Source organism: Chenopodium album, chromosome 15 (assembly GCF_948465745.1).
Source record: "Chenopodium album chromosome 15, dcCheAlbu1.1, whole genome shotgun sequence".
Classification (NCBI taxonomy): Eukaryota; Viridiplantae; Streptophyta; class Magnoliopsida; order Caryophyllales; family Amaranthaceae; genus Chenopodium; species Chenopodium album.
In genome coordinates, this window is record NC_137848.1 from 29,714,816 (window position 1) to 29,740,937 (window position 26,122).

Sequence of the window (26,122 nt, forward strand, 5' to 3'; positions counted from 1 at the left end):
TCAAATTATTATGAATTCCTTCCAACGTTCCATGTGGCACTACCTCAAGGTCCAACTTGCTCATTTCTCTACACAATTCATCTGCCACTACCAAAGCATTCACCTCCATGAGTTGCCTTGCGACTTAAAGCATCAACAACTACATTAGCTTTACCCTCATGTTATTGGATATCTAGTTCATAATCATTGAAGAATTCTATCCACCTACGTTGCCTCATGTTCAAGGTTTATTACATTGTGTGAAAAGATACTTCAAACTCTCTACGAATGGATTCAAAGGAAAATCGCAAAACAAGATCAATCGATAATAATAGCTTCCAAATCAATTTGTCGTATCATTGAAAACTAATATGCAATCTAGCTTGATAATCAAGGTTAGCTACTCCTCATCAAATCAAACACATGCACAAATTCCATCAACCAATTTAATAACATTAACCAATCAATCAAAACCCCCAAATTAGCAATAGCTTATCATTCATACATGCTTCACCACATCCCTAGTAAAGGAACTACACACTACACATTGTAAAATTGAAAAGCATAACTAAACTAATCATCAATTTCATCATCAGCATTGCAATCGAAATATCAACAATCAAAACAAACAAACTATAGAAATTCAACAATATATCAAGAATAAAACACTAAATTTGCATTAAAGAGGAAAGAATTCTTACAAAACCTTGATCAATATCAAAGTGAATAAAGATCAAAATGTAGCAATCATCGATTACCAAGTTTCTCTCTCTAAAATCTAAGAACAAAGTTTTCCAAAATCTTGAGCTTTTCTCTCTAAAACTAGTCTTCTAAATTGATTCTAATTCTAAAAAAGGAAGAAATTCGATATATAGTAAAACTAACAAAGGAGGAGTTAGTTATATGTCCAAAAAAGAACCCCAATAGGCATGCCCTTTCCTCGAAATGTGCAGCCGCAATGAAATGGGTACAGAACAGGGGGAGAAAGGCTGTGCGGCCGCACGCGGCCGCGCCTTCTTCGTGCGCGCCCGCGCTTCGGAGTAGGGGAGAATTTCTCATGCGTCCGTTTATTCTTCCGTGCGCTCCACTTGATACATGTTGGGGGGTGGCAGTTTCTAAAGGCCTTTACGGTGGGTTCAACACCGATTTTAATGCCCACGTAGCTTGAGAGCGCGGCCTTGAAGACTTAGTTTTTGCACTAATTTACATTTGAGCTTCAAAGGGAGAGACCAGCTTGCATCTTGAGCCTTACAAATCCCGAGAAAAATCCATTGAGCTCCTTAGACATCACCAATATCCTGAAATCAAAGAAAAGCAAACAAATAAAAGAGAAAAAAAGCAAAATAAGCTATGAAATGCAATAAAATGGGAAAAAAACTAAGAAAAACCCAAACTAGAGAAATAACAAGTAAAACTAAAGAAAAAGAGATAAAAGAGCTATAAAAGCGATTAAAATCCATCCTAAAATAGGCTAAATGAATGCCATAACTGACCCCAATTTTGGTTTCTCCAATTACCTCGATTTTGATTTTGGCCATTGTTTTGGTTATGATTACAATAGCCTTGGTTTTGGCTTTGGTTTCCATACCCCTGACCTTGACTTTGATTATTATAGCCTTGATTGTTATAGTTGCCTCGAAAATTTTGATTTCCTTGGTTCTTGTAACCACCATTTTGGTTATAATTATAAAAGTTCCCTTGTTGGTGAGAATTTCTATTCCCAAAATTCCTTTGTCCATCAAATCTTTTCCCATTGTTACTGTTTGAAACAAAGTTAACTTGTTCACATTCATTGTTATCAACATCATCACAATTTTATAAAGCATGTGGACAATTAGAAGCATTATGGTCGTATGATCCACATACATCACAAAACAATCATCCATTTGGCATATTATTTGATGTAGAAGGAGGAGTTGAGTTAGAAGATGTACCTTTCCCCTTATAGTGGGAGGGAAGAATTGGTGCTTGTGATGAAGCACTCTCAAGCTTTGCTTTGATCGAGGTCATCTCCTTTCCTAATTTTGAAATTTATGAGGTCAAATTGTTGATGGCATTAAGATGGTCGATTGAATACACCGTAGAACCACTCTTGCTTGTCGACTCTCTCTCACCTTATTGCCAATCCATGTGATACCTTACCACATCTTCAATTAAGTCCACCAGCCACTAGTGGAAAAATTGTCATTTGTAACAGGTTATTTGTAACGGGAAAAGCTATGCCCGTTACATTAGCTATATTTGTAACGGGCAAAATAGCAGTCCGTTACAAATATATAATATTCGTAACGGGCAAAATACTGCCCGTTACAAATACTATATTATTCGTAATGGTCATTAGGTGCCCATTACAAATACTATGTTATTCGTAATGATCACCAGGTGCCCGTTACGTATATCAATTCATTTGTAACGAGCACCTAATGACCGTTACGAATAATATAGCATTCATAATGGGAACATGGCCCGATATAAATGTTTGGTCCAGCTGATGAGCCCATTACTTATTACAGTATTAGGGTTCATTCTCCAGCCGTCAAACCCCGCCCTTTCTCTTTGTCATCTCTCCTCTTTCATTTCACTCATCCTCTCTCTCTTTTCCTCACTCAATCAATCTCTTTCTCTCTCTTCTCCTCACTCAATGTCCTCCATTTTTGTTTCGATCTATGAACAACTAAGGTAGTAGCCGTGTTTTGAACAACGAAGGTCGAATTTTGGTCTTGAATTTTCCATTTACGAACAACGAAGGTCGAATTTTGGTTTATCTGTGATATAATCGTTTTTCTTCGTTGTTATTTTGAGGATATAGATTTTTTTTTGGCTTTTAAGTTAAGTTTTATTTGCATTTTGCTCTTCGTTCATAACATTAGTTTAATGTGCAGGGTAGCGAACTCGAGTATGGGTTTGGGTTTGGAAAACCCTTCAAAACACAGCCACCACCTTCGCAGACTCCGCCACCACGACCTTCGCAAACGCCGCCACAGCTACCTCCGTAGTCTCCACCACCACTACCTCCGCAGGCCGCCACCACAGGTGTGTAGATCTATGGATGTTCATTCAAAATTAGTAAGATCTATATTTCCTTCGTATTTTAAGGAATCATTCATGCTGGGTGTTGTTCAAATCAATGAAATATGCTGATTGTGTTTTATCATCCATTTTTTACTCAATTTTGTTGTCTTTTTATTCGAATGTTCATATTTTTCAAAACCCATCTTGATTTTTTTTTTTGTTTTTGATACTTATTTTACATTTTGAATTTTTTTTGGATTATCAAATATACGAACAAATGAGTAAGATATTTTGTCTTGAATTTTTGGATTTATAGTTTAATAAAGCTAAATGTTCTGTCAAAAAGTTGGATATTTTGTAGTTGTGAATTGGGATTTATAAGTTTTAAAATTCTACGATTATTAAACTTCTTTAAATGAGTAGTTTCAATTTATATAATGTATACATAATTTTCAGATATGGGAATTTTCACTGCTTCTAATTATTAATAAGAAATATGTATTTATCTCCTTAGTTTAACTTGTAATTTTTTTATTGCTTATGCTTATAAAGTTTTATCTTTTTTTGTTTGATTTAAGAATTATCCTTGCATTCAAGATAGATGATGAGAGATATTAAGGGATGTAGAGTTTGGGGGTATGGTGATAAGATAGATGATGAAGAAAAGGATACCAAGTTGCAACTCTGATGGTGGAAGATGTAAATTATTTAATACAGTACCAATTTAAAGGGAAATTATTTATCAGTAAACTTGTTTTATTATTATAACAATTAAGATTTGTTTTTTGCTCTTTTTATTTTATTTTGTCCGATTGTATAATTTATGTGTATTTAAATGAATAAAATACGGTTTCAACAAAAAAAAACAAAAATAAATAAATAAAATATAAAATTTTCTAGTTCATTGATAAAATGGTCCAGCATGTGCTGGATATTTTTTTTTTTTAATTTGGATCACACACTATTCGTAACAGGCAGATATAATGCCCATTACAAATAACCCTTTATTCGTAACGGACAAAATAAGTGCCCGTTACAAATAACCCGTTATTCGTAACAGGCGTTTGACATGTCCGTTACGAATAACGGGTTATTTGTAACGGGCAGTGCCCGTTACAAATAACATCGCCTATCCGTAACGGGAGCATACGTAACGCTTGCTGCCCGTTACGGATGGGCTGCTTTTGCCCGTTACGGATAGCAATTTTTCCACTAGTGAGCTCATCCTCCGGTTTATTCATGATAGGGCCTCCGGCACCGGCATCTAAGCAAGATTTTTCTTGAGGGCTTAGACACCCATATAAGATTTGGATGATTTGATAGGTAGGAATCCCATGATGAGGGCACTCTCTTTGGTATTCCTTATACCTTTCCCATGCCTCATAAAGAATCATTAGGCTTTTTCTTGAAGTTTTGAATGAGAGCTCTTACTTCGGCCATCTTCCTTTGTGGGTAGAACCGAGATAGAAACTCCTTAGTCATTTCATCCCATGTTCTCAAAGAGTTAAGCTTCACCTCTTTGTCCAACCACTTTAGAGCACGTCCAATAAGAGAAAAAGGGAAAAGTTTAAGTCGAATGAACTCTTGAGTAAACCCATTCACCTTGATGGTGTTGTAATACTTCTCAAACTCCTTAATATGTTTGAGGGGACCCTCATGCTTGGATCCACTAAATTGATGCCTCTCTATCAATGTAATCATCGCCGGTCTTATCTCAAAGTCATTTGCCGGTGTTGTGGGAGGAGCAATTCCGCTTTCAAACCTATAGGCTCCCGAAGTTCCCAACTCTTTTAATGCTACTCTCGAATTAGTACCCATGCTTTCTCATTCTTCTTCTTCTTCTTGATGGTTTTCCTCTCTTGAGGGACTTAAGCTTGAGGAACGATTGGCAACCTTATCCTTGTTATATCTTAATTTTCGAATCAAATGGCACTAAATTTCAATCTCGTGCCCTACGCATACAAATCTCAAAGGAAAATATTAGTAGTACGGCTACAAATGTAGCCTGAAAGAAAGAAAATATTTTCGTATTTTCAAATTATGTGGAATAAACTCAATCACCAATAACAAATAACCATGCCATTCCCCGGCAACGATGCCATTTTGGCTGGAGGAAAACCTAGGTTGTTGAGTTATAAGAATCCCCTGATTAAACTAAATTTATAACCAAACCTAACCTTATGTATAGGGGTAAGTCTAGGTCGAACCTAAGGGAATGAGGTATAAGCTAAAGTCTCTAGTTAAGCTATTCTAAAGTCTTAAGCAATTGGTTTGGTCTAAACTAGCAAATCAACACAATCAAAGCTAACAATAGAAATCAATATCAAAGTACTAGGGATTTAGGATCCACTTGCATTCACGATAAATAATGCTAATTTGTCGGGAAATTGATCAATCAAGCAATACGAGGGAAACGGTATTTGCAATCAAAATCACTTAAAGAGCTATTTCCTAGGGTCAAGCTAGAGCTCGCTACGAATGACTTCAAACGAAAATCGCAAAACAAGATCAATTGATAATAATAGCTGCCAAATCAATTTGTTGTATCATTGAAAACTAATATGCAATCTAGCTTGATAATCAAGGTTAGCTACTCCTCATCAAATCAAACACATGCACAAATTCCATCAACCAATTTAATCACATTAACCAATCAATCAAAACCCTTGAGCTTCTCTCTCTAAAACTAGTCTTCTAAATTGATTCTAATTCTAAAAAAGGAAGAAATTCTATATATAGTAAAACTAACAAAGGAAGAGTTAGTTAGACGTCCAAAAAGAACCCCAATAGGTGCGCCCTCTACTCGAAATGCGCGGCCACAATGAAATGGGTACGGAACAGGGGGAGAAGGGCTGCGCAGCCGCACCTCCCACCTATGCAGCCGCGCACAGGCCCTGCGTGCTCGCGCCTTCTTCATGCGTGCCCACCCTGGGAGTAGGGGAGGATTTCTCATGCGTCCATTTATGCTTCCGTGCACTCCAATTGATACATGTTGGGGGTGGCAGTTTCCAAAGGCCTTCACGGTGGATTCAACAACGATTTTAATGCCTACGCAGCTTGAGAGTGCGGCCTTAAAGACTTGGTTTTTGCACTCCTTCACATTTGAGTTTCAAAGGGGGAGACTGGCTTGCATCTTGAGCCTTACAAATCCCGAGAAAAAGCCATTGAGATCCTTAGACATCACCAATATCCTGAAATCAAAGAAAAGCAAACAAATAAAAGAGAAAAAAAGCAAAATAAGCTATGAAATGCAATAAAATGGGAAAAAAACTAAGAAAAACCCAAACTAGAGAAATAACAAGTAAACCTAAAGAAAAACAGATAAAAGAGCTATAAAGGCGATTAAAATCCAACCTAAAAGAGGCTAAATGAGTGCCATAAATGACACTCATCAATGAACTTAGATTCTTTCTTCATCAACGAAGTCATAAGCCTTGCTATCTTCGAGAAGTCCTTCACAATCCGCCTCTAATACCCCGCTAGACCAAGGAAACTTCAAATATTAGACACATTCTTTGGTGTAGGCCACCCCTTCACTGCTTCAGTCTTAACAGGATCTACCTCACTCCGTCTTTGGTTATGAAATGTCCTAAAACTCACATCTCAAGAATTTGGCATACAACTGGTTAGTTCTTAAAGTAGCTAACACCGCTCTCAAATTCTCTGCATGGTCCTCTTTAGTCTTTGAATAAACCAAAATATCATCAACAAACACCACCACAAATTGGTCCAAGAAAGGTTGAAACACACGATTCATCAAGTCCATAAAAATTGCAAGTGCATTTGTCAGCCCAAAAAGCATTACAGTAAACTCATAGTGTCCGTATCTCGTCCTAAATGTCGTTTTTGGAATGTCCTTTTCCGAAATTCGTAGTTGATTATACCCCGATCTCAAACCAATCTTAGAAAACACTGCTGCACCTTTCAACTTGTCAAACAAGTCATCTATCCTAGGCAAAGAGTATTTTTTCTTGATGGTTACCTTGTTATACTCTGTTGGCTTTTGTGATGTCTGACACCATTAGGAACTAAAACCCATCCCATGCCTCGCACACAAATTAAAGCAACTAAAACATCCTAATTAATTAACAACTTAATTAATAACATAATTAATTGATAAGAAAGAGAAAGACGGAATTACCCTTGGCACGTGCTTCGCTCAACTTGAGCTCTTACTTGTAAGCTAATCGAGCTTCACACTTGCGATAGCCTCCGATGGATTACACCCTCAAGACTGATCCGAACGACCCGTAACCCAAAGCTTAGCCGGGACTAGACCAAAAAACTTAAGAGTATTAAGAGCGAAAGTGTTCACGCCTTTGGTGATTCTTTCAAGCTCACAACTCAAAGTAATTTTCTCAATTCCCAAGGATGGGTATTTATAGAGAAATCCCTTGAGAATTCCAATCTCCCATCAATGTGGGAGAGTTGGTAAAATGCCATTTCACAATTTAATTTTTAATTCAAAAATCAAATAAAAAGCAAAACAATCAACAAGGCCTCCTTGCTCCCCACGTAAACCACTCCTTATAAACCGGCATACGGCCCGCTAAGATCGCACCAGCTGGCGGCCTGCCTTGGTCACCAAGGTTGCCTCGCTAGAGCCTGGTCCCTTGGCAAGGCCTGCCACGCGGCACACGTAGCAGCAGCCCCGCACACGCAGGACACGCATCAATTCCAGCTACTGTGCGCTTCTCTCGCTAGCGAGGCCCAACTTTTGCTTGCGAGGGCATGCTGGCCATGCACCTGCCCGCACATGTGCGCAGCAAGCCACGCACGCAATGCGGGCTGCTGCTTGTGTACGTCTAGTGCTACTAGCATTGCTAGCAAGCCCGCACAGCCATGCAGCCAAGTGCGAGGCCCAGCACGCATATGTATGTTGCTAGCCAAGTGATAGCGCGGATGATGCTATGGCTTGCCTAGCATGCTTGGCCAGCCATGCCTAGCCTTGTGATGCACACATAGCATGCTTGGCCAGCATGCTCGGCCATGCTAGGCATGCTGAGCTTACGGTTGAGCCTTGCCTTGTGGCATTGTCTACAACTGGTTATATTTCCCTAGCCCTTGGATTGATCGAGGCATTCCGAGACTAGGGATATATTTATAACTTCTTGATTGCTTGATTTATAGTCTCGTTAATTCCTAAATTTGACTCGACTTAAGACACACGGTTTCGATGCTCCTAGCTCGATATCCGACATCTTTGCTCATAATACTCTAATGACTCATTAATTCCTTCAGATTAATTCATCGTCATGGATGAGTTACTTGATTGGGTTGACCCAAAGGGTTCAGTCAAGATTTAGCTGTAATATTAATTATGCATTAACATTACTAATCGGAAGCGGCCTCCAGCTAGGCATTCTGATCACTTGAGCTCACTGAATAATTAGCTATCTAATAATTCAAACCCTATATTGGAATAATATACCTGTTTGAAGGACACCATTCCTTTCAATCTCCCACTTGTCCTTCCGGACAAGTGCGCTTTTAATGTATAGCCTATTTCTTATGTCACTTAATGTCTCTTTATGAACTATAAGGTAAGATTATTCATCATCCTTATTATGTCTAGAAGTGTTTCTCGATATCCGAGTTTGACTGTCAATAAGCAGATGATTTCTAAAATTCATCTGAGCACGACCATGCATTTTCACAGTCTCGCTCTTCGAGAGGCCTTGTAAACAACAAAGACATATTCCCTATTGTTAATAGGGGGACATTCCCAGTCTTGCACTGTTAGCTTCCTCTTACCAAGAGTACCTAGTCGCCCTAGTGTTGCCGTTATAATCCCCATGTAAGACAGACATTTGACAGACATTAAAACGGACTAGTACTCAAATAAGAGAACTTACAATACTCATGGTCGAGGAAAGAGGTTTCATCATGAGAAATACCCGTGTGTAGACACCCAAATGTGTCTCCCCAAAACCAAACCCAATGATGAATACCTTTTGCGTCGAATGATTATCGAACATGGTGAAAGTATGAAAGGTCAAGTGTTGCGGTTAGTTTTTATTAAATTCTTTCTTTCTGTTTTCGAAAAACAACTCTATTTTATGAAAACAGCCAATCCAGTTTAGTTTGGTCCATGAGAAGGGTCCAATAATAGTGTAGTTGGATGGGGCTTGCAAAGAGCTTTCCAATGATATATTATAAGCCCAATTCCGATGAATAATCAGGAAGTTATGGCCAAAATACTAAACTGGGCCCGGTTTGATCTTTACATGCGGCCCAATGATCTATGGGAGGGCCCAATATTAATTGTTATTCCTAAAGTTATTATAATTAATTATAGTCTTCTAAAATTCTCTAGAAGGTTCTCTTCAATCTTAATAAGTTTAGAATTAATAATTATATTTTGATAAGTTTTATTTGGAATAAAATATTATTTTATGAAAAATACGATTTCAGTTTTCATACGGACTTTACAAATCAATTTTGATTCATATGTGGACTCCGTGTTTGAAAGCGCGTAGGAATCCAGGCTGTCGCCAACGACAGGCCTGTCGCCACGCGACAGACCATGTCGCCTAGCGACAAGGTCAGTTTTGCAGCGACAGCGTGGAGTTTTTTTCCTTATCAAATTCTACCTATTTCCGGACTGTTTTCTTATAAATAGGGTCCTGAACCTCCGTTTTTATTCATTCACAATCATCATTCAACAATCTAAAATCAACAATCATCGTCTACATTCATTAATTCTATGCTCTCATTCCTCTAGCTTTTCATAAACAAAATTCCGCATACACGAGATCTAGAAACACCTAGTCGAGTTCGAAGTTGCCTTCGCCCTAGACGTGAAAGGTTATAATTTCTAAGGGTTTGGTCCCTAGTCTTGATTTCAATTATTTAATTTGATTGTTTGATTTTATATTTTCCTTGAAGTTACTAACGCGTGTATTTTGTTATTAGAAAGAAATACGTGGCATCCAAGTAAGTGCTTTAATTGTTTATTGATATATAGAAATCATGTTTAGGTTCCTATTTTGATTCCTAGTATCATGTTTAGGGAAAAGGTTATAATATCAAATATGCTTATTATGATTCCTGCGATGCTCCCTATTCTCTTTTCTAATAGCATGTTAGTATCATGCTAGGGTTAAAGCTTTGATCTTTATTGCTTAGTGACATGCTAGGGTTTGTTATTAATCTTGTTAGTATCATGCCTAGGATCTTGCTATTATATTTAAGCTTTATTATTAACATGATTATAATTGTTATGATTATCATGATTATTTCAATTATAATTGTTATCATGATTATAATTATTGTAATTATTATGTTGCTTGGTATTTATTATTATTGTTATTGCTTGATCACGCCTTTTATGCATGTTTAAAGGGAATTTGTACTTGTAATCACGCTTAATAAGATAATTAATAATCTTGTTTAGGGCTAATATGGTTATAATTCAAGTGATCGCCAATAATAGATTTATCTGTGCATTAAGTTCAACCAACATAGATAAACAGGTTTAGGGTTAACCTATTGATTGCATGTTAGTCAGAAAGCGCACATGAATACGAGAAGAATGAAGTAGAGGCCTATTTTATTAGGGCAGGTTCAATCTCTTTTAGGTTGGATTTGTACCTTCATCCCCGAACCCTATTTGGTTCAAGACCTTTTGGAGTTTACGATCTCCTGGATCGTTAAGGGGTGTAATCTTCACCTTGTGAATGGTTTACAAGTTCCTAAAACTTGTTGGCGACTCTTTTTTGCTCTAGCTTCCTTCCCTTTGGACGCCACCATGCTTAAGTGTATGATCACAGTGGGGTTAAAGCTTGGGGTTAATGGCTTGAAATATTCCCTACAGTTTTTGGCGACTCCACTGGGGAGGATTTCTATTTTAATTCCTGAAAATTATTTCGGCAATGATTTAGAATGAGTGGATGAGACTCGAAAAGTTCTAAGTATTTCATGTGCGTAATTTTGATTAGCATTATTGTCATATGCATAAAAAAAAGGTCTTCATTGGATAGACCATCCGAATTGAAATAACGCTGCGAAATCTGGAAAATTCTAAGAACGTAGATACGTGATAAGGCATGTAGGAACTAGCGCCTAGAAAACAAGGCTGGTCGCCTGTAAAGTGCTTCTGTCGCCTGGCGACAGGGGTACTTTTGCGGCGACAGTCCCTGTAGTCTGGCGCCAAGTTCTTCCAATACCGAGCCAGAACTCTGCCTTCTTGTTTTGACCATTTCTAGCACTGTTGGCTCAATTCTACTTCCTGATTGAGTTTTTCTCACTTTTCTGAAACCCATATGTGTTCTACATATGGACATAACCTTCTGGGGGTTCACGCTCCATCTACCCAATCGAACGCTCATGGCAACGACGGGTACATCCGAGTTTGTGAATCCACCAAACCATGGAAGCAAGTTTTTAACTTGCGGGGTCCCATCCACTCGCGCCAACCCTTCCAAAGGTAAGGCTTCCGCGCGGTGCATCCGGACTCATAACCATGGACCCTCTATGACTAACCCATATCCTGAACTTTAGAGAACTAGAGCCATGGTTAGGTTGCAAACTCATTGCATCATATCTACCTAATCATCCTTTTAGATCTATCCCTATATATCTTGATGCCCAATATGTACTGTGCTTCACCCAAGTCTTTCAATGAAAAACATTTTCCAAGCCAATCCTTTACGGATTGTAACATTGGAACGCTGTTTCCAATGAGCAATATGTTATCAACATATAAGACAAGGAATGCGATGTCACTCCCACTGACCTTCTTGTATACACAAGATTCATCTGGATTCTTGATAAAAGAAAACTTACTGATGGCTTCTTCGAATCACATATTCCTACTTTTCCTTGCTTGTTTTAACCCATTAAGGCTATGTCATGTACACAGTTTCTTCTAAAATTCCATTTATGAAGGCTGTTTTGACGCCCATCTACCGTATTTTGTAATCATAATATTTAGCAATTGCTAGGATAATCCGGACGAACTTAAGCATTGTAATTAGGGAAAAGGTTTCATCATAATCAACGCCGTGAGCCTGTAACCTTTTTCCACCAGGCTAGCTTTGTATACAAATACATTTCCATCTTTGTCAGTTTTCATTTTGAAAATCCATTTACAACTAATAAGTGTGTAACCTTCGGGTAAATCAACCAAGTCCCATGCTTGATTTTCAAACATGGAGTCCATCTCGGATTACATGGCTTCTTGCCATTTTGCAGAGTTAGGGCTCGTCATAGCTTTCTTGTAGGTCGTTGGCTCATCTCTATCCATAAGTAAGATGTCTTGATCCTCGGTTAATACAACACGGAGATATCTATCTGGTTGAGATCTTGGCCTTTACGACCTACGAAGGGTAATGGACTAATCATTTACATTGTCATTTTCACTTTGCACATTGTCAGTTTGAGTCTGACCAATGTCAACAGATGTTCTTGGAGCACTTTGACTGTCAATTTGACTTTGTTGCTCGTCCTTTCGAACTTTATCGAGTTCGATTTTCCTCCCACTTTTCATTTTGGAAAGATGTTTCTTCTCCAAAAAGACACCATTGCGAGCAACAAACACTTTGCTCTTAGATTTGTTGTAGCAGTAATACCCCTTGGATTCATTTGGATATCCCGCAAAGAAACACTTGTTAGATTTTGGGTGAAGTTAGTCAGAAATTAATCTTTTGACATATGCTTTGCAACCCTAAATCTTGAGAAAAGGCAACCTTGGAGGTTTCTTCGTCCATAATTCATATGGAGTCTTTACGACAGCTTTTGATGGAGCTCAATTTAGTGTTAATGCCACGGTTAGAAGTGCGTGTTCCCAGAAAGAGATAGGAAGATCGCTAAGACCCATTGTTGACCGTACCATGTCTAGCAAGGTTCGATTCCTCCTCTCGGACACTCCATTCCATTGAGGAGTTTCAGGAGGTGTTAACTCTGAAAGAATACCATGATTCTTTCAGATGGTTATCGAATTTATGGCTCAAGTATTCACCACCTTGATTCATTGAAGGGCTTTGATTTTCTTGCCAAGCTGATTTTTAACTTCACTTTGAAATTCTTTGTATTTCTCAAATGATTCAGATTTGTTCGACATAAGGTAGACATATCCATATCTACTATAGTCGTATGTGAAGGTTATAAAATATCGATAACCATTCCTTACAGGTGTGCTCATTTGTCCGCATACATTGGTGTGTATTAGGACAAATAAGTCACCTGCCATTTCTCCCAACTTGGAGAATGGCTGCTTTATCATCTTTCCTAATAAGCATCCTTCACAATTTTCAAACAATTGTAAATTAATTGAGTCAAGAATACCTTCTTGTAGAAGTTTCTTAATGCGCTTGATGTTAATGTGGACAAGAAGACAATGACACAAGTATGTCTGATTTGACTAAACGGTCTTAGATTTCTTGGTGGTATCATTAACATTACAAACTTGTTTGTCTAAAGAAAGCACATAAAGATCATTTTCAAAATGTGCCATACCATATAAAACATTTTCGAGATAAAACGAACATGTATTGTTATTTACTCAAAACTCAAATCCTTTGGCATCCAACGCCAAAATTAAAATAATGTTTTTGGTAACTTTCAGAACATGATAACAATTTTAAAGTTCTAGAACTAGCCCAGAGGGCAAAGATAAACTGAGAGTTCCTACGGATACGGCTGCAATTCAGGCTCCATTGCCGACCCGGAGTTCGACCTCTCCCTTCTCTAGCATTCTAGTTTTCCTTAATCCTTAAGAATGGAAAAAAGGTGTGAGCCACATCCGGTATCTAATACCCATTATGTTGTGCTAGTGAAGTTTAAGTTTATAACGAAAATACCTAATACGGAAGCAACAGTTCCATTCTTCTTATCTTCCTTGAATTTGAGGCAATCTCTCTTCCAATGTCCTTTTTTCTTGCAATACAAACAATTCCGAATCAGATTTAGAAGAGGCTACCTTCTTGTTCTTGTTGTCCTTGGTAGCTTTTGACTTAGGCTTAGGCGGAAAGGTCTTTCTACCCTTCCCCTTAAAGCCTTTCTTCTTCTTGCTTGTGCGCTTAAATAGCTAGCCCTTCTTGACCATAAGCATGCCATGCTTCCCCTTATCCTTGAGCATTTGCTCGGATTGCTTCAACATACCATGAAGCTCGGTGAGGGTTTTCTCCATGGTGTGCATGTTATAGCTCATCTTGAACTGATCATAGCCTTTGTGCAGCAAATGGAGAATTAATACTGATGAGTGTCATTTATGGCAATCATTTGATCCCTTTTAGGATGAATTTCATTCTCTTTTGTGGCTCTTTTTCCCTTTTCCTTAATTTTGCCCTTTATTTCTTTAGTTTGCATTTTCCTTAGTAGATTTTCCATTTTCATGTATTTCTTGGTTTATTTCGCCTTTTTCCCCTTTATTTGTTTGTTTTCTTTTATTTTCAGGAGAAGATCGTTCCCGAGGTCTCTTCTCTTGTTTTGCGTTGATTGGGATGCTTAGTGTCTTCCATTTGAAGCCCAAGATTAGAGATGTGCAAGTTCTAAGCTTCCTTAGGCCATGCATTCAAGCCGTGGGGGCACCAATTTTGGTGTTGAACCCACCATCATGGTGTTTTAGGATCTTCCATGCTCCGTGTTCATCAAGAACACCAAGTGGAGCGCACGAGGAGCATCAAGATGAAGGGGAAGGAGGCTGCCCTGTTCCTAGGCTTGGGCGCGCGCGGCCTAGTGGCGCGGGTGCGCGTGGCCTTGGCGCGGCCGCACCTGCTGGTCCCCCTATTCCGTACCCTTTCTTTGCGGCTGCACATCTTTAAAGTAAAGGCCGCGCTTGAACGGGTTCTTTTGGGATGAGTAACTACTTTCTCCTTTGTTAGTTTTACTAAATATAGTTTTCTCTTTATTTTTAGAAGGGGGTAGAATATCAATTAGAAAGCTTAGAATTGGAATGAGGTTTGATTTTCTTAGAGAGAGAAACTCTAGATTTTTTATTTGTAGAGAGAATAACATTGAAGATTGATGGTTGATGATTGACGTTAGTTGCAATTGGTTTGATTTCAAGTACATTTCCTTTGATTTGATCAAGTTTGTAAGAATCTTCTTTACTTTAATTCAATCTTTAGCTTTTGATTTTAATTGTTTTGTTGATTGTTCAAGTTTATTGATTGTTTGGTTGAATTGGTTTGATTGGAATGATGTTGATGAATTTGATGAATTGTATAGCTTTGTTCTTTATTTCTTTAATGGATTGTGAGTAGTTTGCTTGCTGGGGATTTGGTGAAGCATGTATTAGTGATGGATCATCAGCTAATTGGGGGGTTTTTGATTGATTTAGCATTGTGATTAAATTGGTTGATTGATTTTGAGCATGTGTATGGATTGGAAGGAGTGATCAACCTTGTTCTTCATGCTAGATTACATTGTGTGTCTACATTGATACGGACCATTGATTTGTAGCTCACATTTATCGATTGAGCTTGGTTTGTGATGTACCTAGTTAGAGTCTTTCGTAGTTAGCGCTAGTTAGACCCCTAAGAGATAGCTTGTCGAGCTCTTTTGATTGCATTGTCTTTCTTCCCTCGCAATACTCGAATTAATCAATCTCCAACCCGATTAGTGTGTGTTCATTGCAATACATGTGGATCCTAAATCCCTAGTGTTTGATATATTGATTTACTTTGTTTGTTTAGTTGAATTAGATAACCTACACTACCTCTTACATTTCGAAATATCTTGACTTTGGCCGTAGCAAACTTTCCCCCATTCCTAGTTGTTCGACCCGAACTTTCCCTATTACTAGGTGTAGGTTCAGTTACAAATTTAGTTTGATTGGAGGAATTTTATTTTCAAAGACCTAGAATCCACCTCTCATTAAAATGGCGCCGTTGCCGGGGAAGTCCCAAGGGTGACATTGAAGGAGTTGGGAACTTCGGGTGCATATAAGTATGAGAGCGATATTGCTCCATCTTCAATTCTGGAAAGTGACTTTGAAATCAAGCCGACAATGATAACTTTGATTGAAAGGAGACAATATAGTGGTGGAACAAATGAAAGCCCCCTCAATCATCTTAAAGAATTCGAGAAATATTGCAACACAATTAAGGTGAGCGGGGTCGCACAAGAATTCATAAGGCTCAAGCTATTTCCTTTCTCTCTAATTGGAAGAGCTCAAGAGTGGCTAGACAAGGAAGTGAAGCCTAATTCCTTGAGAACTTGGGATGAAGTCACTAAAGAATTTCTTTCCCGTTTCTTCCCTCAAAAGAAAACGGCGAAGGCTAGAGCTTTGATTCAAAGTTTCAAGCAAAGGACTAGTGAAAGCCTCTATGAAGCATGGGAGAGGTATAAGGAATATCAAAGAGAGTGTCCTTACCATGGAATCCCCACTTACCAAATCATTCAAATCTTTTATGGTGGTTTGAGTCCTCAAGGGAGGTCAAGTCTTGATGCCGGAGGCGGAGGCCCAATAATGAACAAGACCGAGGAAGAAGTTGTTGATATTATTGAGGATGTAGTGAGACACTACATGGATTGGCAAGAGGGTGAGAAAGAGCCGACAAATAAGAGTAGCACCGCGGGATGCTCGATTGATCAACTCAATGCTATTAACAATTTGTCCATGTAAATTTCGGACTTAGGGAAAGAGGTGGTATCTATCAAGGTTAAGCTCGAGAGTGCAACTTCACAAGCATCGATTCTTCCCTCCCAAATTAAGGGGAGAGGTACACCTCCTTACCCTAACACTCTTCCCTCTTCTTGTTGTATGATTAGTGAATGTTGGTTTTGTGATTTATGTGGAATGAATGATCATGATTCTTTTTTTTACCCCAATGTTTCTTGTGATAGAAATGATGGATATGATGGAAATGGGAGTAAGCATGTGAATTATGTTTCTAATAATGATTTTGGACCTAGATTTGATGTTCAAAGGAATGTTGGGAATAGGAATTATCACAACCACGGGAACTATGATAATTATAACCAAAATAGTGGTTATGGGAACCAAAGAACCCAAGGGTTTCGTGGTAACTATAACAACCATGGTTATAGTGGTCAAAGTCATGGCCAAGGATATGGAGATCATAACCAATGTTACGGTAACCATAATCAAAATCATGGCCAAAATCAAGGTAGGGGTAATTAGAGTATTCAAAGTAGGGGGAATTTTCAAAATAATGCTCAAAGAGGTACCCCACTCGGATTTATTCCAAAGACCCAAGGCCAAAGTGATAGTTTCTATGATCAACCATCTTCATCGAGGAGTTGGATAGAGGATGTCATTGAGAACCAAACCAAGGTGTTGAATACTCATATAACCCTTAGTAATGAGAAGATTAATGACATGATGACTTATAGTAAGGGGTTAGAGAACCAAATTTCTCAATTGGCTAGTATGTTGAAAGAGTTTCCAAATCTTTCTTCTTTGACTTCACAAGGCTTAGATCCTAAGAATTCTATGAATGCAATTATAACTAGGAGTGGTAGGATTCTTTAGAGTGGAGTTTCTAAGAAGAGTGATGCTAAGGAGAGTCCTAGGGAGAATCCGATTGAGAATGAGGGAGATGAGAGTCCCTTAGTTGAGAAAGTTGATGAGGAACAAGTTGAGAAAGTGAAGGAGAAAGTGAGTGAAGTTATCAAACCTAAGCTCCCATAACCCCAAAAGTTTAATAGGCACAAATTAGATGAACAATTTGTTAAATTCATAGAGATGCTTAGGCAACCTCATCTTACCCTCCCAGTTACCGATGTCATTGACCAAATGCCAAATTATGAAAAATTCCTTAAGGAAATCTTGAGTGGGAGGAGAACTTGTGATATGGCGGAAACGGTTAGTTTGACCGAAAATTATAGTGCCATTATAATGAACAAGATGCCGCCTAAGTTAAAGGATCCCGATAATTTTTCTATCCCTTGTGCTATTAACAAGACACAAATTGATAATTCCTTGTGTGACCTAGGAGCTAGTGTTAGGCTTATGCCATACTCGGTCTATCAAAGACTTGAGCTAGGAGAACTTTCACCTACCAACATTACCTTACAATTAGCCGATAGGTCCATTAAAATCCCAAAAGGTAAGATAGAGGATGTTCCCTTAAGGGTAGGGAAGTTCGTGATCCTAGTAGATTTTGTTGTGGTTGATATGGACGAAGATTCCAATATCCCCATCATTCTTGGTAGACCCTTCCTTGCAACATCGGGAGCTATGATTGATGTCAAGAGTGCCAAAATTTCTCTCAAGGTGGGGGAAGAAGAGATTGAGTTTAATTTGAATGAGAATATGCAATACCCTTCTTCTTCATTAGAGAATTCTATGAGAATCGAAATTTTAGATGACATTGTGAATTCCATGCATGAGCACTTGGTCGCCTCTAATGATCCTCTTGAGTGTGTTTTGTTGAACAAAGAAAAGATAGGTAAGCATGTCAAGGAAATGGATTTCATTGAAAGAGTCATTGATGAAAGCTTGGAAAGAAGTGTTAAGCAAATGTGCATGAAGATCTCAAGCCAAGAAGCTTTGTAAGCGGCCTCAACCAAAGAAGGTAAAGGTGTTCCCACGGTAGAGCTCAAACCTCTACCATCACACCTTAGGTATGAGTTCTTAGGCCCAAATTCTACTTATCCCGTGATTGTTAGTGCATCTTTGAGCAAGAGCCAAGCTCAAGAGTTATGTGATGTTTTGAGAAGGAACCAAGGTGCTTTGGGATATACTATTAATGACCTCAAGGGTATAAGCCCCGCTTTATGTACACACCACATAACCCTTGAGAACGGTGCTCTTCCTTCTATTGAGCGACAACGGAAACTACATCCCAAAATGGGGGAGGTAGTGAAGAAAGAGATTACTAAGCTTCTAGATGCAGGAATCATATTCCCCATCTTAAGCTCTAGGTGGGTCTCTCCCGTTCATGTCGTTCCAAAGAAGGGGGGCATGACCGTCGTCAAGAATGAAAAAGGTGAGCTTATTCCGATGAGGACGGTCACGGGTTGGCGAATGTGTATAGACTATAGACGTCTAAACACATCCACCAAGAAAGATCACTTTCCCCTTCCTTTCATTGATCAAATGCTAGAAAGACTAAGAAGGTACAAGTATTATTGTTTTCTTAATGGTTACTCGGGGTTTTTCCAAATCCCTATCCACCCCAATGACCAAGAGAAGACTACTTTTACTTCCCATATGGTACATTTTCTTGTAGGAGAATGCCATTCGGACTTTGCAATGCTCCCGCAACATTTCAACGATGTATGATGAGTATCTTTGGGGATATGTTGGAGGAGGAGATGGAAGTGTTTATAGATGACTTCTCCGTAGGCGGAGTTTCTTTTGAGGCATGCCTTGAAAATCTTGAGAAATGTTTGGCTAGGTACGAGAAGGTGAATTTGGTATTGAATAGGGAGAAGTGTCACTTTATGGTTGAGGAAGGCATAGTACTTGGGCAAAAGATTTCTCACAAAGGCATAGAGGTGGACAAGGTAAAAATTGAGGTTATTGAGAAGTTGCCACCTCCGGTTAATGTGAAAGGTGTGAGATCATTCTTAGGACATGCCGGGTTCTATAGAAGGTTTATCAAAGACTTTTCTCTCATAGCAAAGCCTCTCAATGATCTTCTCCAAAAGGATGTTGAGTTTGTGTTTGATGATAAATTTTTGGAAGCATTCAACAAATTGAAGAAAGCTTTGATCTCTACTCCCATTGTCCAAGCCCCTAGGTGGGATTTGCCTTTTGAATTGATGTGTGATGCTAGTGATACGTCCATTGGGGGTGTATTGGGTCAAAGAGTTGATAAGAAGGTTCAATTCATTTATTACATGTCGAAGACTCTTAATGGTGCTCAAAGGAACTACATAACAACGGAGAAGGAGTTCTTGGCAATTATTCATTCTTTTGAAAAATTTCGTTGCTATTTGTTAGGGTCCAAGACAATTGTTTTCACCGATCATGTGGCCCTAAATTATCTCTTTTCCAAGAAGGAATCAAAGCCAAGGTTGATCCGTTGGGTGCTTGAGCTTCAAACTTTTGAGCATGAAATTAGAGATAAGAAAGGAGCGGAAAATGTGGTTGCGGATCATTTATCTAGACTAGAGGATTTCCAAGTTCAAGATGATGGGTCTCCTATTGAAGATAGAATGTTGGATGATTCTTTGTATGCTATAGATGTGAAGGAACTCCCATGGTTTTCCGATTTGGTTAACTATCTTGCTTGTGAGGAGTTTCCTTCTTCATTTACCAAGAATCGAAGAAAGAAGCTTAAGAGGGAGGCTAGGTGTAGACATCTACTTTTGGCCTCCCGTCCCGACAGGAAGTGCAATGACGATAAATAAAACCATCTTCGTGTTGGATCGAAGTGAAGAATGCTTATGGATGACTGGCTAAACCGCAAAGACAACAAAAGACTAGCCTAACCCAAAACAAATACAAAATAAGTTCCAATTAACTAAACCCGATCATAATTAGGCTTAGGCCCGTGCTTAAGACCCAATATTGACGGATTTAGAGGCGCCTAGGTTAAAATTAAAGTTGCCGCAGAAAAATCCACGCGCATCTCAATGAGTCGCGTTGGTCTAGCGCATGCAACTAATTCAGTTATGCGCAATACCCAGCGCAACTTCAAGAGATGAGCTCGCGGAACATTCAGAATTTTTTAAAATATAGAATTGAATCTTACCATAAAACCGCACGCAAGACATTCAAGCAGCGCAACTAAATCACTTGCGATGGGATGCCGCGCGCAACTCATCCAGATGCGCGCGACACTTGCTGCAACAGAATGCTTAAAACCCTAATTGCACCCATTCCCTATAAATAGGGGCTTAATACGAGGCTTAAAGACACATAAATTAACCTAAAATCCTGGCAGAAACTCTTGTGAACTTGTGCTTCCAAACCCTCTTGTCCTAAACACTCACCCCTCTTGATCTTTGTTACTACGGTGGAGGTTCCTGAACAAGAAGGAGTCCATAAGTGTTCTAAACGGAGATCTAGCAAAGAGGAGTAGTAAATTCTCGAGCACTTAGATAAATCACAATTATTTTACTTGTTTAAAAGAACTTTAATCAATAAAATAGTGTTGTTTGTCCACTTTAAAAGGACATTTAATTAATCGATTCCACGTAGTATCTTGTGTTAAATAAGATTAAAATTGAATAATTAATTGATTGATTGATCCCCTTAGCTAAGGCGAATCTTGTTCATTTTTTGCTCCTTTCACGAATTTGAATTAAATAAAGAATAACGACTTTGCAATGTAATTCCTACGTGATTAATGCTTGTAAATAAAATCAACTAACTTAGTTTTAGGTATCGAGTTGCATATATTGTTTGGTGATGAAATTGTAAATAAGGAAGAGCTAGTAGAGGCCGCACTAGGGTTAGAATAGCGATTCTCCTTTAAAGGGAACGTTATTTTAGTACCTTCGCTCCTGAACTCATTTCTGGTTTATGTAGACCAATTTGGGCATGGGTAAACTTATGATTTGTGCTAAATATCCCATGAACTCCACATGGGAGAAAGGCATGAACGAGGTTTTTGGGTTTTCCCAAAACTCATTGGTGACTCCTACTTGTTTCTTACAAAAAAGCGTGATGATGGAATCAATTCTAATTCAAGGTCCCCCAAACAGTCAAGAATTCAAATCCTAATACACCCTAACAAGTGTAAATTCCTAGGCTTTTAAATGGCCATGGACATCTAAGGAAGGACCCCCTACGATGGGATCACCCTCCTTACAGTGGCGACTCCACTAGGGATTTAGAGGTAACATGATTAGTTCTTAGTTAGAGAGCGAGACTTGAACGCATAACATCATCCTTTTGCACAAAAGTAAAAACCAAACAAGCAACATTGCATCATGCATAATCATAGCAGTTTTTAACCTTTGGGGATTGGCTCATGGACTAGGGGCTGCCAACACCAGGCTTCTATCTCGAAATCAATAACAATCATCCCACCCATATCGTCAACAAAATGTTGAGAGAGCGATATCATGAGTCAACACGTTGAGTGATTGATTTGTGCATCGTTTCTTAAGATATGGTACCCTTAGACACCCAAGCCTTTGACCTTAGAATGACATTATGTGTATCTTGGCTTATGGTATGCTTATGTGATTACGTGACTATATGCAACGTGTTAGGATAGCTTTCTTTTTTTTTCTTTTTTTTTGGTTTAGGTTCCCAATTACGAAGTTGTCTCTTCATAATTTTGAGTCATATTCGAAGGGTAACATAAAAAAAAATCGAAAAAATGATGGCAAGTATAAAAAAAAAGCGCTTGAATTAAAAAAAAAACTTTACGAGCAGGTGGCGCGCGCAACTCAATGAGTTGCACGACCCCAGCCAGCGCAAGTGATTCTGATGCGCGTGCCAGCCGCGCGCAGCTTAGTCACTTGCGCGCGCCTACTGTTACGAGCCCTTTTGATTTTTGCGAAAATAAATTGGCTCGTTCAAACAATATCTTCATTGAAGAATTGTTTGAAGGTGATGTTATCCATTCGAATATATTTTACGTTCTTTCTCCTTCTTTTTCTAAAACAAGCGTATCGATTTACTTATCATTTCGTACTTCTTTTAGGGCCGGTTTTCAAGCTTGGGAACGAAGACTCCCAGGCGCTCGCATTCTACGTTTACCATCAAACAATCCACCCCTTTCAAACTACCTTCCCTCGACAACTAGTCCTAGTCCAACAACAATGTCAACCATTGAGCAACTACAAGAAGAGATTGCTCGTTTGAGAGAAGAAAAGGCTCAAGAGGCCGAAGAGAGAAGAATTAAGAAACTTGAAAAGGCTGAAAAGAAAAATGCCGAGACTCTAGCCTTGCAAAAAAAGATGGAACAATTATCCGTCAAAGAAAAGTCATTGGAGAAGCTTGTTCTTCGTTCCACCATGGGGAACAAGTACTTCGACGCAGAAATGTTTGCTCCTCCCCCAAGACTTGCTTTACCGGAAAAGTTCGTAGCTACGGACTTTCCAATATTTAAGGTGACCAATAATCCACAAAACCACTTAATGTGTTTTACTGGCACCATGGCATTAAAGGGAGTTGATCCTAAGCTTTATGCTTTGACTTTCCCTTTATCTCTAGACCCAACCGCGAGAGAGTGGTACTATGGGCTTGATCCGAAATTCAAAACAACATGGGAAGATGTAGTTTCGGCTTTCATTACCCAATATGAGAGTAACGTGGAGTTCAAATCGACTCTACGTGAACTTAAAATTCTAAAGCAAGGCGACGATAAAGGTTTCCTTGCTTTCTATGGTAGATGGCGAGAAAAGGCGGCTCACCTTGCCCAAATGCCACCTGAACTCGAGTTAGTACAAAAGTTCATTCACAATTGTCATGAAAAGTACAACAAGCATCTACGTTACCTTGGTTTGGACACTTTTTAAAAGGTCTATTCTGTGGCTACTAGGATTGAAGATGATCTTGCTAAAGAAAAAGCAAACAAGTCTTATCATCATCAACCTAGGATTAAATACAAAAAGGGGAATGATAATACTTCATCCTCTATTGATGTATTTGCGACTTCCACGCAATATAATAACAGTAATGATCCACGAAGAAGATGGACAAAAGAAAGAAAATTTACACCATTTCCTGTGAGCTATAAAGAATTATTAGAAAAATTGAGCAAAAAAGGTCTACTTACACCAACAGGGCCAACACTACTCACTCCACCAGAAAAAAGGTACGCTCAATGGGATGGTAGTGCTTATTGTGCTTATCATAGGGGCGTTGGGCATGATACCGAAAGTTGCTATGTCTTAAAACATAAAGTACAAGATCTAGTAGACGATGGGAGAATTCCCACGCCTAAACCTAACAACAATGTATCCCCACTAGGGGTATTTCACATTAATGAGGACCATATGTGAAATGATACGTTCAGTCCTTTGGACTATATCACACCTATAGAGAAACCTCTAACCATAACACTCATAGGGGCAACTAATGAAGTGTGTGGGTTATGGGACGACAACTTTCAAGACTTATATGTCCCTAAGTATGCCGCCGTCCCACCTCCATCTTGTCTCCAAAGTGAGACAAATGGAGCGCTTGATTGGGATCATTTCTTGGGGAAGTCACAAGACTTATCAAATCTCTCCTTGGATGAACAATGGCATCAAGCACAACTCATGGAACATCTTAAAATGGAGGCACATTCAAAGCCTCTAGAAGAAAGTTGGTTCACGAGTCCTACAACTAACCCAAACGAAATAGATCATCTAACTCATTCTAGGCGAGTTTACCAAGCACCACCAAATGGATCTTCGACTACACAGAATCAAACTCAAGGTCAAGTACAAAACCCAATACCACCTCCACTTGAGGCGGAAGATCCATTGGTCAAACAACTTCGCCAATCTAAGGCGAATGTTAGCATTTGGGAACTCCTAAGTACTTCTAAAGAACATAGGAATTCTCTTATGAACGCTCTAACGGCTTTGTCTGCAAGTATAGACACAACCCCCCAGGATCTCGTTAGGTTGCTTACTAGCAAGAAATCCGACAAATCAGTCATTTTCACTAATGATGATTTGCCTTCAAAAGACACTACCCACAACAATGCATTATACTTAACTCTAGGGTGCAAAGGGTACAATATCCCTCTCACTTTAGTAGACAATGGGTCAGCTTTAAATGTGTGCCCACTACGAACAACAAAATATCTAGGCCTTAATCTAGAAAAAGATTTTCATTCAACAACACAAAGCATTAGGGCCTATGACAACTCGAGGAGATCGGTGTATGGAACTGTTAAGCTACCAGTCACTACAGGCCCAATTCAAAAGATGGTTGAATTCCATATCATGGATTTTAAACCCACATTCAACCTTATACTTGGACGTCCTTGGATACATGAGCTTGGTGCAATACCATCTTCACTTCATCAAATGATTAGGTTGAACTATCAAGGGCTTCCTATGACTATACATGCTTCTCCTCTTAAAATAGCTATAAATGACCAATCACTTCTAGAAATAAACCATGATAATAATGAAGTGGACATGTGGGGATTTTCCGCCGAGCCAATTTACACAATCAAAATGGAAGAGAGCCTTGAAGGATCATTCAAGCTTGATCCATATTCTACCCGGATAGTAAACAACATCTTGTTTAAGAGTAGTTACTTTCCTGGGATGCCTTTGGGAATAGGAATGAAGAAATCTCTTTTACTTCCTATCCCAAAGAAAAGTCTCTCTTTTGGATTGGGATACAAACCAACCAAGGAAGAACTAGAGTCTCACGATGCTAAAAACAAAGCACGTAGAGGCAACAATAAAAAGGGGATAATTACTTTGCTCCCATCTTACCAACAAACCCTTAATGGACAATTCATTAGGGAGGGAGAAGATTACCCTTGCTATGACTTTCCAGAACCATTAGTTCTGGGAGGAATCAAGAAACCTGGATTTGAGATATTTCATGATTGCTACTTCTTGAATAACGATCTCGAAATCGTTGAATCAAAACACCCAACCCCAGGGTACTATGATAGGCAAGCATTCAACTTGCTATTTGAACTAGAGCAAAACCATGTTGCTACCATGACTAATCAAAATGCCATCCAAGATGAAGCTTTTGACCCAACCTCGTTGATTACCCCTTCTAATGAAACCTTCGAGCATGGATGGAGGAAATCTTTCAAGTGGACTAATCATAAAGGTGATAAGCTGGAGATCATCATAGGAGAAGGGAAGATGTTCGAAGAATCAGATGATGAGTTTAGCTTAGACTTTAAGGAAGCTGAAAATTTGAGCCTTGTGGCTATTACTGAGTCTTTATTTTCTAGTTCTAAGGACGAAGATCCCAAAAAGGATTTTTCGCTTAATGTACTCTCTTTTGAATTCAATAATATGAGCTTTATTTCTGAGTATATGCCTTCTCTCGAATCTTTTGAATGCTATAACAATCAATCTAATGAAGATGATAACATTAATAAATTAGTTGAACTAATGAATGAAGGAGAACAAAAGAACTCTATAATTGAAGAAACTAAAACAGTCAATATAGGGACTAATGAAAACAAACTAGAAGTCAAGATTGGCTTAACTTTAAATCCGAAAGAGTGATCGATTCTTATATCGACGCTCAAAGAATTCGAAGACGTGTTCGCTTGGTCATACAAGGACATGCCTGGAATAGATAGGCAAATTGAGGAACATACCATTCCCTTGAACCCTA

General features: G+C 38.8%; 1 long non-coding RNA gene, 1 other non-coding gene and 1 pseudogene across 3 annotated transcripts; 2 read left to right on the forward strand and 1 right to left on the reverse strand.

Annotated features, from left to right (window-relative positions):
• Positions 1 to 2,530: 2,530 nt before the first annotated feature.
• Positions 2,531 to 14,908, forward strand: LOC145582118 (uncharacterized). Of its 2 annotated transcripts, XR_014099774.1 has the most exons (4): positions 2,531 to 2,727; positions 2,862 to 3,012; positions 9,716 to 9,927; positions 14,389 to 14,908. It is a non-coding gene; the product is annotated as an uncharacterized LOC145582118 (long non-coding RNA). The 2 variants fall into 2 exon arrangements; XR_014099773.1 differs by lacking the exons at positions 9,716 to 9,927; positions 14,389 to 14,908 and adding an exon at positions 3,570 to 3,817.
• LOC145583628 (small nucleolar RNA R71) lies at positions 4,321 to 4,404 on the forward strand (annotated as a pseudogene).
• A 1,303-nt stretch (positions 14,909 to 16,211) lies between the features above and the next one.
• LOC145583503 (small nucleolar RNA R71) lies at positions 16,212 to 16,317 on the reverse strand. The gene has a single exon (XR_014100146.1). It is a non-coding gene; the product is annotated as a small nucleolar RNA R71 (small nucleolar RNA).
• Positions 16,318 to 26,122: the final 9,805 nt, after the last annotated feature.